This window comes from Notamacropus eugenii, chromosome 7 (assembly GCF_028372415.1).
Source record: "Notamacropus eugenii isolate mMacEug1 chromosome 7, mMacEug1.pri_v2, whole genome shotgun sequence".
Lineage (NCBI taxonomy): Eukaryota > Metazoa > Chordata > Mammalia > Diprotodontia > Macropodidae > Notamacropus > Notamacropus eugenii.
Genome location: NC_092878.1, coordinates 8,444,800 through 8,459,415, shown reverse-complemented (window position 1 = coordinate 8,459,415; position 14,616 = coordinate 8,444,800). Strand labels below are relative to the sequence as shown.

General features: G+C 40.6%; 1 long non-coding RNA gene across 1 annotated transcript in view; it reads left to right on the top strand.

The window, feature by feature from the left end:
* Positions 1-12,751: 12,751 nt before the first annotated feature.
* LOC140514947 (uncharacterized) overlaps positions 12,752-14,616 on the top strand; it is a 62,788-nt gene continuing 60,923 nt past the window's right edge. The window contains exon 1 of the long non-coding RNA XR_011970781.1: positions 12,752-12,847. This is a non-coding gene — a long non-coding RNA (uncharacterized lncRNA). The remainder of the gene's footprint in view (positions 12,848-14,616) is intronic.

The window sequence follows — 14,616 nt, the reverse complement described above, 5'->3', positions numbered from 1 at the left end:
TTCTTTCTGACTGGTTGCAATATTTTCTCCTTGACCTGGGAGCTTTGGAATTTTGCTACAATATTCCATGGAGTTTTCCTTTTGGGATCTCTTTCAGGAGGTGATCAGTGGATTCTTTAAATATCCATTTTATCATCTGGTTTTAGACCATCAAGGCAGTTTTCCTTTATAATTTCTTGAAATATTATGTCTGGGCTCTTTTTCTGATCATGGCTTTCAGGTAGTCCAATAATTTTTAAATTGTCTCTACTGTATCTATTGTCTAGGACTGTTGTTTTTCCAAAGAGATATTTCACATTGTCAGCTATTTTTTTCATTCCTTTGGTTTTGTTTTATAATTTCTTGATTTTTCATAAAGTTATTAGCTTTCTTTTGCTCCATTCTTATCTCTAAGGAACTATTTTCTTAGTGAATTTTTGGACCTCCTTTTCCATCTGGCCAATTCTGCTTTTTATGGCATTCTTCTCCTCATTGGCATTTTGGATCTCTTTTGCCATTGGGGCTAGTCTATTCTTTAAGTTATTTTCTTTAGCATTTTTTGGGTCCCCTTTAGCAAGCAGTTGGCTCATTTTTCATGATTTTCTTGCATCACTCTTGTTTGTCTTCCCAAGTTTTTCTCTACTTCTCTTATTTGATTTTTAAAATCCCTTTTGAGCTCTTCCATGGCCTGAGACCAATTTCTATTTTTCTTGAAGGCTTTTGATGTCAAAGTTTTGACTTTGTTGTCTTCTCCTGTTTGTATATTTTGGTCTTCCTTGTCACCAAAGTAAAATTCTATAATCTGATTCTTTTTCTGGGTTTTGCTCATTTCCCAGCTACTTACTTGACTTTTCTTCTCTTTTTCAAGGTCGTTCTCTGCTTCTCATGGAGGTGGTACATGTACTGTTAGTCACTTGATAACACCACTATCTGTGAGCCTAGAGCTCCAGAAACAGCCACTGACACTGCCCTTGATGCTGCAGCTGTGGCTTCCTTGGGCTCCTCTACCCCTTCTGCTGCGCTGGGACTGGACCACCCTGTACTCTCACATAGGTCCCACAGTTTTTTCCACTGACCTTCCAATTTGTCCTTGGTGTATTGGGTTTGTGAGGGTCTAGAAAGCACCATTGGTGCCAGAGATTCAGTCCCCTCCACCCCCCAAGACTTGCTCAGGTCCTGTCTATGTTTATGTCAGTGTGGCCCATGCTGTTCTGCATTCTGCTCCCAGCATGGCATGATAGATGCTTCCCCTTGATGTTCCAGGCTGTTTTGGGCTGGGGATTTGCTTCACTCCATCATTCTGTGGGGTCTGCAGCTCCAGAATTTATTTAGAATCGTTTTTTACAGGTATTTGGCTGAGTTTTGGGGGAGAGCTCTAGTAAATTGGTGCTTTTACTCCGTGATCGCGGCTCCGCCCCTCCATGTTTATAGTTTTTAAAAATCATTTAACAGCATATCTTGTTTATACATAGTTGTTTTCCTAATGCTACCCCTTTAGGCTATGGGCTGCTTGAGAGCAGGAACCTTTGTTTTTGCCTTTTTTTGTCTCCCTAGAGCTTAGGACAGTGCCTGACACATAGTAGGTGCTTAATAAATTCTGTTTGACTGACTGACAGGTTAACAGCGCAAGAATTATTTTCTACTTTACAAATGAGGAAACTCAGCTGAGATTCAGTGGTTTTCCTAATGTCATAGGTTAATAGAGGACCAAAAATAGGAAGTGACTGTAGCAAGAATACGGTACTAGGTAGAAGTCAGACACTGAGTTTTCAGTTCTGGCTTTGCCACTCTGGAGCTTTATGAACTTGTTATATAAGCTTGATGAGCTCTGGAATTTTAAAGCTAAACAGGATCTTCTTTTGCAGCAGATACAGGTTTGGGTCATGAGACTAACTCGCAGGATTATAGGTACATATATTTATAAAAGAAAGGGACCTTAGATATTTGTAGTCCTTTTATTTCACATATGAGGAGACTAGGGCCCAGAGAAATGACTTGAGGTACATCACTTGCAAATAGTAAGTGATAAGAGGTGGAATTCAAACCCAGATCCTTTGACTACAAATTCAGTGCTGCTTTCCAACATATTAAGCTGTCACTCTAACTAGACAAGAAGTAGAAATATTAGGATAGCATGTTATTGCCAAGCAGCAACAGGATGAACTGCTCTAGGAAGTGCTAGGTCTAGGATTCTAATAGTACTTATGGTACTACACAAAAAGTCCAAGAGATCAGTTTCTATAGGGAAAGGTAAATGGGTGCCATTAATCCAGATAGGGAGATCAGCATTATGAAGAAGAATTACATAAGCTGGAGAAGAGTCTAAGGGCTTACTCAGTTAGCAGAGACATGCAATTCAGGCTTGTTAGAAGTGTGCCAACTTAGATATATGGCTCTGTTGAATTGATGCTTCAGTTCAAAGCAGTTGAAGCATTTTAGAGAAAATGACAAGAGGGTGGTAACACTGAAGCAGGTAATACCTTGCTGATTAATGAGGTTCCTGGAAGTGGCAACCTGGGCCTGAGTTAAAGGTCTTAGAAAGGGACCACTATGGGCCTTATGATTAGATCAGGGAGGTGCCTTTCCATCCAAAATGCAGCAGATGCTTTCTGATTTATAACATCCCCTTCAGTCTCTGGGGCAGATCTGGCTCACAGCTCAGAGTATAGAGGACACAGTCTCACCACCAAACATTATAAGACATCAGACAGCAGGGGCAGATCAGTACGATTGTAGGCTACAGAGCTGGAGCAGGGTCAGTGACCTATGAGCTTTGAGCTAGAACGGAAATGGTCAGAAAACCAAAATGGGATTACTAGCAGATACTTCATTCCTTTGTCTCCCACGAGGCAGCCCGAGTTGAGTGAGTCTACTTTGTCTGTCCTTGTTCTCCTTGGGAAGCTAGGACCTGTCTCTGACCAGCTGGAGGTCATCATCTGAAGGAAAAGAGGGGATGAGACTCCACCTGGATCTCTTCATTTGCTGTCTTTTGTTGTATGAGAATTAATTGATTATTAATAAGAGCTGAGATTTATATAATGCTTAATGGTTGGCAAAATGCTTTTTTATATGCATTTTCTAACTTGACCCTCACAATGGCCATATAAGGCAGGTACGACAAGTAAATTCTTCCTTATTTTGTAAATGAGGAAATAGACTGAGAGAAGATAAATACCTTGTCCATCGCTACACCAGCCTCCAGCTGTCAGAGATGGGATTTGATACTGGGGCTTTCCAGTAATGTTGCTACAATTCCACACTGCCTCACTGATACCTCTTTGCCACCATGTGGCTTATCATTTATAGGCCTTGTGTCTCAACATTTAAGTTCTAGTCAGATACACATAATTCAATCATATGTATGACCAATTATTTAAAAAAGGCGGCTTGGTATTAGAAAGTATATTCCAGATTCCATCAGGTGCCTGAAGGGTTAGTGAAGTCTATGTGTGAAACCCTTCCCCTCTTCTGCTTTAGTCTTTCAGTCCTCTACCCAGATCCTACCTGGTATTAGAAAGTCCAGAGGAGCAGGTGGCGAGTCTTCCCAATTTCTGCCAACAGCCCCTTCCTTTTCCATTATCCTGGCTGGATAGTGACCCTAACCTCACTCTGGTGGGAGAGAACCCAGAGCTTGTGGTCCACTCCTCCCTTCCTGTTTGTGGGATGGCCACTGCAGCTACTTCCCCCACCTCACTTTCCTACCACTATGGTTGCTTACACTGTTGGATAAGTAGGAAGTTACCAATTACAATCCTTCTAGAAAGATGGTAGAATACTGGGTCTTACCATTTCCCCCGAGATTTGCCCTACAGGCACTGTGAGTATTGCCACCACACTGGCTGATGCATCTTAAAGACACCTGGGCCTTACCATCCATGGATTTCCCATCATTAGAGGCAGCTGATGGCACAGTGGATAGAGCTGAGTCTGGGGTCAGAAAGACCCCAGTTTAAATCTGGCCTCAGTCCCTTACTAGCTAGCTGTATGACCCTGGGCAAGTCACTTAACTTTCCTTTGTCTAAGTCTTCTCAACTGTAAAATGGGGATAATCACACCTACCTAACAGGATTATTGTAAGAATCAAATGAGATGATGTTTGCAAGAAGAACTTAGCACAGTGTCTAGCACATGGTAGGTACTTTATAAATGTTTATTCCCTTCCCATTTTGATCAGTTTTGCAGCCAAACCCTCCTCTATTTGTCATCTCATCAATTAGAATTTGAGCTTCTTGATTATTTGGCTTCCTTCCTTCCTTCCTTCCTTCCTTCCTTCCTTCCTTCCTTCCTTCCTTCCTTCCTTCCTTCCTTCCTCCCTCCCTCCCTCCCTCCCTCCCTCCCTTCCTTCCTTCCTTCCTTCCTTCCTTCCTTCCTTCCTTCCTTCCTTCCTTCCTTCCTTCCTTCCTCCTTTCCTCCATTTTTTCCCTCTCTTCTTTCCTTCCTCCTTTTGTTCATCTATATAAAAATTCAATTAGTACTGGATAAGTGTCAAATAATATTCCTTGCGGTACCTTTTTATTCATAATGTCTTGATACTGTCTAACTTGCCACCTACAGTGATTGCTATCATATAACCAATCATAAAAGTCCTTGGTTGAAAGTGACCTGAGAGGTCCTTTAGTCAAATGCCTTTCCAGATTCATGTATCCCTATCTAGTGTTTATCCAGCTTTTGACCAACATAACTAACGTACAGAGGCAATCCATTCCATTTTTAGATAACTTTAATAGTTAGGCAATTCTTTCTTATACTGCACCCAAACTTGTCAGCTTGTTGTACATCACACCTATTATTCTCTGGGCTATTCACATACATAGTGTTAATGAAAATTAAAAATAATTACTCCAAATATCTCTATTTAGATCAAGTACTCTAGGAAAAAATTCTTGGAAATATGTTATGTTCATATCCATAGTTTTGGTTGGAAAACTAGCGTATAAGTCCATTCAGGATGTGAGGAGAGGAGTTATTTAAATTAGAGGTATCAAACATCCTGCCTACTGAGCTAGTCACACACTCCATAGTGCTACAGGAACCGGATTAAAATGCAATTGGAAATATTTAACAAAATAAATCAAAATACAAGAAAACATAGATAACATTACATTTAAAAACTAAGTCAACATATGTATAGATTATTGGTTTTTCATTTGAGTTTGCTACCACTGATTTAAATAACACTTGAAATTTATGTACATAATTTATGTACATTAGGTATATCATGTTACTTCTACTTATATATGTATGTGGTCTCTCCTTTGCCTCCACCTCCCCCACTAAGAAAGTAAGCTCCTTGAGAGCAGGTGTTTCATTTTTTAAAATTTGTATCCCCAGCACCTAGCATAGTACCTGGTACATAGTAGGTACTTAATAAATGCTTATTCAGAGAAAAGTAGGAGGCACAGTGGATAGTGCTGGCCTTAAAATCAGGAAGACTCAGGTGCAAATTTAGCCTCAGACTCTTATCACCTACGTGATGCTGTGCGAGTCACTTGATTTTTGACTATCTCAGTTTCTTCAACTGTAAAATGAGGGTAATAATAGCACCTACTTCATAGGGTTTTTGTGAGGATCAAATGAGATGATAATTGTAAAGTGATTAGTCTAGTGCCTGGTCTAGTGTTCTTCAGTCATTTTTCAATCATACTCAACTCTTTGTGACTCCATTTGAAGTTTTCTTGGCAGAGATACTGGAATAGTTTGCCATTTCCTTCTCCAGCTTACTTTCTCGATGAGGAAATTAAGGGAAACCGGGTTAAGTGACTTGCCCAAGGTCACACAGTCAGTATGGATCAGAGGCTGGATTTGAACTCAAGTCTTCCTGACTTCAGGCCTGGTGCTCTATTCACTGCACCACCTAGCTGCACTGCCTGGAACATAGTAGATGCTTAATAGTAGATGGGTCTTTCTTTCCCTCTTATCGACTGATTCTCCTATATTTTAGAGAGAGAGAGATCTGCATGTATGTGGGAGCTTTTAGAATATAGTCTCCTTGACAGTAGGATTGTTTCTTTCTTTGTACTTATATTCCTTGCACCCAGCGTCATGCCTGGCGCATGCCTAATAAATGGTTGTAGATTGATTGGTCTATTGGTGCTGAAAGTCAGGAAAGAATGAAAGATGGAAAAATGTGTTGATTAGAACAACCTTTGTGCAAAGAGTAAGATCTTGGGATGGTCTAGTTGTAGGGCAGTCTGTGAAAAGGGATAGGGAGCACATTTTCATTTAGAATTTGGGGGATTCCCTGAGACTGAGTAGTCTGGTTGTACTGGTAACAGGCTAGAATCCTAGAGAACATAGCTGGTAGGCTGAGAAAGAGTATCTGTGCCAAGATGCAGGCCAGGACTGCTTGACTGATCAGGCTTTTTAGTGGTCAATTACTGAACAGTCACTGAACTTGGGAATGGTAGATGAGATGGGATTCAGCAATTTGAAACACAAAGACAACCAAATCAGATTGCTTGCTTGTGATCTAATAGGTCATTCAGCCATCAGTATAATGACTTGATTTGACCTTTAAATTATTTAATTGGTGGAACTGTGCAGAGAAATCTCCAGACTAATCTAATAAGATCAGCAAGGGCCATAAATATTTCTCAAGTAAGGACAACAGACAAGGCACTAAGAAATGATTCAACTTCCAGAGGTGAAGTAGAAAGGGCTATAATACTGGCACAGAAGCCAGGCACAAAGGAAAATGTCAAAGAAGAATGAAGGAGGAAATTTTAAAACTTAAAAAAAATTGTTAATTTATTTGTAGTTTTCAACATTCACTTCCAAAAGATTTTGAGTTCTAAATTTTCTTCCCATCTCTCTCCTACTCCCCCCCGCCAAAGATGACATGATTATCCCTTTCTCAATTTGCCATTCCTTCTGTCACATCCCTCTTTCTCTATGTTACTCTAGGGAAGGAAACCCTTCTCCTCTATTTTCTTATAGGGTAACATAGATTCCTATATCCCATTGTCTGTGTATCTTATTTCCCAGTTGCATGTAAAAACAATTTTTAACATCATAATGTCAGTGTGATACTCACAGCAGCCTCTATGGATATGCATGCATATTTCCAGGATAAATTCGCAAAACATAAATTCTCTTCCTCAAAAATAGAACCAAGATATTTATTCAAACACCAGAAAGCCAAATCTATCATAGTAACAAAAAAAATCTATACATATTATCAATGCAGGGAGCCCTTTCCTTCATCAGGCCTCCCCACAAACAAGCTCCCTTAGGCAAAATCACTCCCTCTCTCACTCATGCTAGCTGCTCTGCTCAGCTCTGCCTGCTCTCTCTCAGCTCCACCTCTCTCTCTCTCTTTCTCTTCCTGCTGCACCCATTTGGCAAGTCCTTCCACCACTGGCTGCATGTGACTTAGGCTGTGGGCTGGGCCAAAGCTCAAAGCAGGTTACAAGGACCTATTAAGGGGCAGGGAAGGTCTTCAACTTCCCTTAACATTACAAATACATTTGTTTTTAAAACTTGGAGTTCTAAATTCACAGGTTATACATGTGTAGTCATGGAAAACACTTCCATAGCAGTCATGTTGTGAAAGACTAACTATATTTCCCTCCATCCTCTCCTGCCCCCCATTTATTCTGTGCCCTCAAGGAGGAAATTTTTAGGGGCAGCTGCTATACACACAGGTATGGAGAGGGTACAGGCTTCAGGAGCTTAAACAAAGCTGAAAGTTTCAACACTAGACATCACTGCTCAAAGTTCCTGCGTATTCAATCAGTAATGCATGAATAGTAGAAGCAAAGTTGTAGCTCCCTAAAATACAGAATTTGACCACAATATATTTTTTTAAGTTAAGCCTTCCAAATTTGTGGAAGATGTTAGTTTGCAGGAGAGTGGTTCTCTAATTTGCCAAGGGTGAATGACTTTTGTGGCTCACAAAAAGGAACCAGAAGAATGGGAGACATGTAAGAAGACAGCCATCTTCTACCTGCCTGGCCTTGATCCTAACACAGCTGCTTGCTACTCAGAGAAATGGGAAGCTGAGTCAGAAACCCACACAGTGGAAATCCTTTACAGGATCAGGTGGATGGGGCCAAATTCACATTCCCCATCCAAAAGCTATCAGTCCTTCTTAGTTCATTGGGTGGAAGAAGTTTATAATGAGCTTTTGTAGTGGTCAGACCCTTTCTGGATCTGCTGTGGAATAGGTTTTATCAACTTTTGTCTTGGTCCTGGGACTATTTATTCTGTGCGTAGCCCCCTGAGCATGATGTAGAAGGAGTGTAACAGTTGGAATCAGATGATCTAGGTTTAAGTTCAGGCTCTCTCATTTACTCCCTCCAAGACCTTGGGCAAATACCAAATCACATCTCTGGCCTGAATTTCCTTATCTTTAAAATGAGATCAGACCAGACCAGTGGTTCTCAAAGTGTGCTCTGGATATCACTTAGGGTCCTTGAGGTGACAACTAGTTTTAGATTAACACTGAAATGTTTAAATTTTTAACATAGTAAATATTGATAGATATAACCCACACAAACAAAAGCTCTTTGTGTGAGGTCTTCAATAGCTTTTCAGAGTGGAAAGGGGTCCTGGGGCCCCTGCTGGTCTAGATGAATTCTAAGATCTATTTTCAGCTCCAAAGTCTTGATTCCTACCTGTAACACTGCTTTGCTGTTGAGGGAAACTGACACACCTTTTGCTCTATGGTCTTTTGGAGCTGTGTGTCAACCTCTAAGGACTCTACTGACTCTTTCTACTAACCCACTTCTCAGCAGCCAGATATAGACCCTCTCTCTGCCATGAACCATCAGTTTTGTGTGAGAATAATGAATGCAATTTTCTTTTTAAAAAATTTTAAATATATGGAATAAAACAAGCATTTCCATAAAACAGTGTAATAAAAAGGTGATTGCACAAGAAACTGCAAATTTATTATGTACAATTTGCTGTTCCTTTTTAACATATAATAAAGTTATGTAAATTTCTTTCCTCCCTCTTTTCCCCCCTTTCTCCCCTTTCCCTAGAGAAGGCTACCACTGGACTTTTAGAGGGGTGTGTAGATTGGAATATCATTTTCTATGACTCCAGACATTACAGTTAGATAATTTTTCATCAGAATGACTTCATGCATCCTCTATATTAATTGCGAATTTTCCCTTCCATTCAGGTGAACAAACCTGACCTGCACTCACTATGCCCTGGAGAGAAGGAGGAAGTAGGAAGATTGAGAAGAGGTGTGGATTTTCTAGTGGCCTGGGTCACCCTGGGTGGAAGTACAGACTAAGGTAGTTTAGGAAGATTAGAGAATACAGGTGTGACTTGTATCCTGTGGTTGGCTGAACCATTCTACCTTTACATAGAGTCTGAACAATGAGACCAAGTAGGGCGTAGCCTGTGACCTATAGTTGACCAATCAATGAGAGCCAGAGTGATTTGGGTTAAGGCTGGTTTTTAAGAGAAAAAATCAAAACAAAAAAGTTTCAGAAATTGAAATTTATGTTCCCTTTAGGCAGAGCATCTACAGGTAAGGGTATGATACTCTATATGGAGAGAGAAGAAAGAGAAAGAAAGAAAGAAAGAAAAGAAAGAAAGAAAGAAAGAAAGAAAGAAAGAAAGAAAGAAAAAGAAAGAAAGAAAGAAAGAAAGGAAAAGAAAGAAAGGAAGGAAGGAAGGAAGAAAGAAAGAAAGAAAGAAGAAAAAGAAGAAGGAAAGAGAGAAAGGCATGTTGACTAACTGGATACTTGGTCTCCAGTGGGCAGCTCCTTCTCTACTCAGAGGTTGCTATTTGCCCTTCTTTCTCAGTTCACTTGGTTGTTGTTTGGGCCCTGAGTGACTCAGAATGTGTGTAAACAACAGTTGTTTCTGTTTTGGTCAGAAACCTGGAGAGGTCTTCCCCATTTAGATGTGTTTATTTTTTTAAAGATGTCATTCTTTGCCTCATTTCTTATTAAGCCTTAGTCACTGAATGGGCACTGCCTCAGTCAAACTGAGACCTGTTAAAGACTTTAGCTTGCAATGGCAAAGGTCTGCACTGCATCCTGGGCCACCTCCGGTTGTTCTGATCTACATCTGGCCGCTGAATCCAGATGGCTCTGGAGGAGCAAGTGAGGTTGGTGACTTTGCACAGCCCTTCCTCACTTAAATCCAGTTCACTTGCCTGTCATGGCATCACCTCCCCGATGTCATGGTCCTCTGAGAATGAAGGACAAACAGCAGCAGTATCCAATGGGACCAAGCCCCTGATTATACATTATGGCTGAGTCCTTGTTTTACTATGGGAGAACAGCAGAGGCCCAAGACCTGGGGTCTGGATTGGTGGGGGGAGGTGTAGGTCAGGTAAAGTCTTTCTGAAGTCCTTGCCAGGGGTTTTAGAGTTTTCTGCTCTGTTTTTGTGTAAATTCTGAGATGCTATAGAGAAGTTCATGGAGTTTGTTTCCTGAAGTTTTTACACTGCCCACATTAACTACTTTCCTGTATGAGCTTAGGTACAGCTGGACATATTTAACATCAGTTCCTTGAAGACTATGTTATCCAAGAGGGAGCTGTAAGCTGTAACTTAGATGGCAAGGGACATTCAGGTGCATGTCTCTGTACTGAATATTTTACATGCTAGAAATAGATTTCCACCCTGGAGGATCTCTCTCTCTCTCTCTCTCTCTCTCTCTCTCTCTCTCTCTCTCTCTCTCTCTCTCTCTCTCTCTCTCTCTCCCCATTCGGTCTGTCTCCTTCTATCCCTCCCTCTCCTCTTTATATTTTTGTCTAACTGACTTCCCCTGTCTCTACCCTTCCATTCTCTCCCTCTCCAATCTATTCTTTCCTATGGTCTCTACCCTTTCCCACCCTCCCCTCCCTTTCATGGCACAGATGGTGCTGTTTCCTGAACCTTGTTGGTTTCTGATTTGTGTCAGATGTGTGTGCTTACACTGCCTAAGAGCCTGTGATACTGTGAATAGTTGCACAGACCCTGGGGCAAAGCTCCAATCTGCTTATTCCACAGTGAACTTTCTCCTCCCCTCCCTGTACTGCCAGAGCACACATACATCCACATACCCAAACCCTATTCCAACACCCGTAGTACAAGATTCTCTTTTCTTTAAGTGATGGGAGCAAACTTAGCAGTTTCTAAGGTAGGGGAGTGGATGTGGGAATGCTATCCTCTTCCCAATCCTTATCCCTACCTTGGCTGCCTTACTTACGTAAGTGGAAAGGATTATTCCCTAGAAGAAGCTAGGTGGCATAGTTGATAGGTATTAGAGTCAAGAAAACCTGCCTTAGACACTTTCTTAGATGTGTGACCCTGGCCAAGTTATTTAACCTTTTTCAATCACAGTTTCTTCATCTGTGAATTCGGAATAATAATACTAGCATCCTCCTCCCCCTTTACAGGGTTGTTGTGAGAATCAGATAGATAACATACGTAAGGTACTTTGCAAACCTTGAAGTGCTATATAAAGACTATCAGTTGTTCTTACCCCACTGCGTCCAAGCTCTGCAGAGTAGCTGTAGAGGGCTTTTCCCCTCTAGTTCACTTCTTTTCCTATCCAGAATGGCAACATGACTCCAATCCTTCAAAGTTTGTTTTGTGTATTTTAACTTCAAAATAATTCTACATTTCAAATAAAAAAACCTGTAAAGGTTTTTGGCCTATTTTGGGACAGGTAGAGCAAGAGAGAGGAAAAATTAAAGGAGAGAGAAAGGGGAAGATGAGACAGAGAGAGAGAGAGAGAGAGAGAGAGAGAGAGAGAGAGAGAGAGAGAGAGAGAGAGAGAGAGAGAGAGAAGGAGAGAGAGGGAGAGGGAGAGAGAGAGAGAGAGAGAGAGAGAGAGAGAGAGAGAGAGAGAGAGAGAGAGAGAGAGAGAGAGAGAGAGGGAGAGAGAGAGAGAGGGAGAGAGAGAGAGATTGAGACAGAAAGACACAAAGCCATAAACAGAGAAGAAAAATAGAGAGTCACAGTGACAGAAGATTATGAGAAAAATATTCTGATTTCTATGGCATTTTAGGATATTCTGGCTAAAGAATTTTAAATCCATATTTTTGTTTGGTTTTGTTTTTTCACAACTACAGACTTTTAGTGATAAAAATCTTTTCTCCTTATCCCACAGGATAGAGGATATTAAGATGAGGACTAGCCCTGAGCCGTGAGCCAGAGGTTTTTCATTTCTGTTCTATACCTATCATCGTTATCTTTGTTACAGTTAAAGAAGTGACTGCCGCTAGCAGTGATCCTAATTAGAGAATATTAAGCTTTGGGTATTCCCAGCGTGAAAGGTGGTAGACAGCTGTGTATGGAGGGTGAAAGGCCCTTCCGCATTTGTCCATATTTGCTAATTGCTTCTAGACTTTTTAGTTAATGTCAAAATGTGGTTTTGATATTGGTGATCATTATGTAAACAGCTCTTATTCTGTGCCTTCATCCCTGCACTGGTATCTGTTTGAATTACTATTATTTTCCCCCTGGGTGATTCCTGTGATGACTCAATGAAGACATTTTCTCCTCCTTTTGGGAATTTGGCAGAGCATACACTCACAGAGGGCAAAAAGCTACATGAGAAAGCAGTGAAATGATGAAAAGTGTGTGTAAGTATACAGTTCTGGGATTACCATAAGAGAGACTTCCTGGTTGCCATGTGGAAATCAGGGAGCAGACAGGCATGGAATTTGAACTAAGCCCTTGAAATTTGGGATTTTCTATTCACTGGAATTGGGGCACTCAGCAACTGTGGTTGGAGTTAGGATCATTGATTGCTTTGTGAGTGGACTTTGAAATTAAAGTTGCTAGACTGTTAATAGCTGCCAGTTATGGTGACTTGGGATTGGTAAGGAGCAGAGAAGGAGCGGCTGAGAGCATGACCACTGCTTCTTAAATTCCTACCCAGAGACCCAGATGGCAGAGATCAGCACAGAGAAAGTGAGTGTGAAGAAAGAGATTGACATCTATTGAAAATCTCACAGGCTGACTAGAAAGAAAGGCACTTCTCTCATGCCATATATCCCTTGTTTCCATTCCTGACCCTGAGAAGGTTCCTACACTCTTGTTTAATCCTTTCAGGACCTTTAGGGATTGGGTTACTTGAAACTGTTCCTCTAGCACCCAAAAAATCTGTAAGGGGAGACTCTTTGGGAATATCTGGAGATAATTGGAAGTGGAAGATTCTATGTAAGAATGCTTAGCATTTTTCTGTTTGTTTTCACTATGTTCAACAAATTATGTGAACATAATATGTTGAGTACCTATGTTCTGTGAATATAGAAAATTGTTTGGCTGAGATAAGGGATTTCAAGGTTGAGGTGATGTCTAGAGCCATAGATTTCCTATTTTGAACAGAATTTAATATTATCTTCTATCTAAATGTTGAACTCAGCCACCTCTGGCCATTTGAAGCTATCCAGCTGAGTACTTGTGGTGGTGGTGGGGGTGATGGTGGGGCAGCAAAGCATATATGTTTATAGTCCATCGGTTGTGAGATATTTTATCTTTTTAGGATGTTGTACCAACCATGAACTGGGGAGGAATTGAGGGGGCTATGTGATCAAGGATAGTGCCACTTGGGGGACAAATCAGTCACTGCGCTCCTTTCCTGGAAAATGTAACAAGCAAGTAAGACTGCCTTCACGATTTAAGAAGGCAGCACATGAGCTGATTTCAGTAGCTTACTCTATAATGATAGGCTGCAATACCCCCTGTGTGTCACAATATAGACAGAAAGTGACATACACAGACTATACAGGTGTCAGTTATTAGCCATGGTAGAAGATCTAATCCTACTGGATTTTATATACATACATACATATATACATATATATATGTACATATATATATATAATATAAAGACATATATGTGTGTGTGTTTAGAACAAAGTATGGACTTGCCATTGTGTTGAATGAGTTTATACAGACAGAGTTGAGTCTTGTGGGTAGATCAGAAAGCTTCTGAAGTCTCTTTGAGCTCTAAATCAATGATCGTGTGGTTTTTATGAGTCAGAGGGACAGAGGGAATGGTAGCCATGAGCAAGTTAATGAGAGTGAGTTTATATTGGGGAGAAAAGCCCAGAGAATTATGAATGATTCTGAGTGAGCATCTCCAAAGGTTTAGGTTTGGCTTTGGAGTGATTCTTGGTTTAAGGAGGGTGGTGAGGGAGGATTAAAATAGCTCAGTTCTCCAGCTTTGGGGGCCAAGATTTTGTGCACAGGGGTCCTACTATATTAGCACAGACTGGGAAGGTTTGGGACTCTAAAGCAGAGGTTCTCAAACTTATTTGGCCTCCTGCTCCTTTTCAAAAAAAAAGAAAATTACTCAGTGCCCCAATGGAAATCTTTCTTTAACAATTTACCTTTTTTAAAAATTTGCTTCATTTTAAAAAAATATAAAATATAAAATATTTTTTTAAAAAAGTGATACATCTTAAATAATTTATGTAAATTTGTGGGTTTTTTTCTGCATTGAAAGTTTGTTAATGCAATATTGCATCATGTAACTGTATAGTATCATACTGTAAACAAGTCATTACACGCACACGTTCCTGCTGATGCTTGCTGGACTTCCCGACAATGCACTACATGATCCCCTGTTGACGTTTGCTTGTTAAGACTTCCCAGTGGACGTAACCGCTGACTGGCTATAACTTGCATTTTGTATGTTTATTTGGAAAATAATGTAATCACTATGACTGTTACAC